We start from the raw sequence: 1,704 nt of genomic DNA on the forward strand, positions 1-1,704 counted from the left end.
AATAAAGGTGAACACTCTTTATAAGCAAAGAATATTAGGCCCCAGGAACTCACCTTGTCCTGGGAATACTTTCTCTTTTTGCTGAACCTAATGCTCAGTCAATCCCAAAGGCCGGCCATTCACTCTTACTTGCAGGGAATCAGGGGTCGTAAGCAGCTTGCTCCACTCTCATCTGTAGCCTCTCAAATTTTACCTTCCAGTCATCACAGGTCCCAGGTCCTGAGTTTCTGTAGCAGACAGAATGGTCCCCTGACCCAGAGAGGGCCATGTCCTAATCCCTGGAACTTGTAGATCCAGAACCTGGTGTGGCAAAAGGGACTATATAGACAAGATTAAGCTAAGGATCTTGAGATGGGAAGAGGGACATTTTATGATGTCTAAATTTCACCCAGATATGTTCCATATGTTTTTTTTCTTTTAGCGTCCTATATTGTAAAGTTCCCGTTTACTTGTTTTGGCCCCTGGGTAGCACAAATGATTTGCATTTGACTCCTAAGCTAAAGGTTGGTATTGGAACCGCTCTAACAGCACCATGGAAGAAACACCTGGTGCTCCGAGGCTGTCAAGATTATAGTTAGTAGTGAGAGGTGAGGAGATGTGGCAAGGGAAGCAGGAGTATGGGTGAGGGTGAGGGTGGGGAGTAGGAGAAGAGAGACAGACAGTCTTGAAGATGCTATGTTGCTGGCTTTGAATATGAAGGTGAGCCGTCAGCCTTTCTTGTTTGTATTTACAGATTGAATGTGTCAACAGAGCCCAGTTTGCTGGCCTGGCAGCATCCACGTATTCCTAGCTAGCCACCTGCTGCTCAACATGGGCCAGAGTAGCTTCACACCGTAAGCATTCAACTTGCTCAACTCATTTTGCCAAATCAAGATTTTATGGTGACTCTTAGCCACTTTACAAGGAGCCTGCTCAGGTAAAGGCTGGCCTGATAAGTGGAAGATTAGCGGTTCAATCCCCCCTCCACCCACCCCTGGTCCCCCCCACAGCTTCTCCAAGAGAGAAGGATGAAGTTGTCTGTGCTAATAAACAGGATCGGAAACCCTCTGAGTCACTGTGAGTCTGAATCACATGACGACAATGTTTTGCTTTGGTCTAGCTAAACATACCTTACCCACCCATTGGTCTTAGCTGAAATTTCAATACTTTCCATAGTTTATTCAGACACTTTAGTTTAGGCCCAGGAGGTGGGCTTCCCCACCTTAACATTATAGATGTTTCCAGGAGAACCCTGATCTGTTGGGGGCAATGGGAACATGGCAGAACGCTGAGCAGCATCTCCAGTGTCCTCCACCCACTAGATGCCAGTAACTGTTGTGCTGTGTCTGCAGGTTGATTCTAACTCTGCCGTAATTGGGCTAAGTTGTAATCTTTATGGAAGGACTCCTGATGGTGCAATGACTTAAGTAAGCATTGAGCTACTAACGGCAAGGTTGATGGTTCAAAGTCATCTGTCTCTCCTTCCCCTTGAGAGAACGACAAGGCTGCTCTGGTGAAGATGTCAGGTGTTGGAAACCTAAAGGACAAGTTTTACTCTGACCTATAGGGTTCCTATAAGGAGCCCTGGTGGCATAGTTTTGTTACTCGTTGGGCTGCTGACTGCAAGGTTAGCAGTTTGAAACCGCCAGCTGCTTTGCAGAAAAGGCTTTCTACTCCGGTGAAGATTATAGTCTCGGAAAACCACAAGGGCAGTTCTACCCTGTC

The 1,704-nt window shown here is 46.6% G+C and overlaps 1 protein-coding gene across 3 annotated transcripts in view; it reads right to left on the minus strand.

Annotated features, from left to right (window-relative positions):
• Nucleotides 1–851, minus strand: part of ZNF557 (zinc finger protein 557) — a 35,138-nt gene extending 34,287 nt beyond the window's left edge. For 2 of the 3 annotated variants that reach the window (XM_045290384.1, XM_045290382.1), the window contains exon 1: nucleotides 54–851. The gene's annotated coding sequence lies outside the window, so the exon portion shown is untranslated. The remainder of the gene's footprint in view (nucleotides 1–53) is intronic. The other variant, XM_045290386.1, reaches the window with a different exon arrangement.
• Nucleotides 852–1,704: the final 853 nt, after the last annotated feature.

Source organism: Echinops telfairi, unplaced genomic scaffold (assembly GCF_000313985.2).
Source record: "Echinops telfairi isolate 266 unplaced genomic scaffold, ASM31398v2 ScPeMD7_36;HRSCAF=134, whole genome shotgun sequence".
NCBI lineage: Eukaryota > Metazoa > Chordata > Mammalia > Afrosoricida > Tenrecidae > Echinops > Echinops telfairi.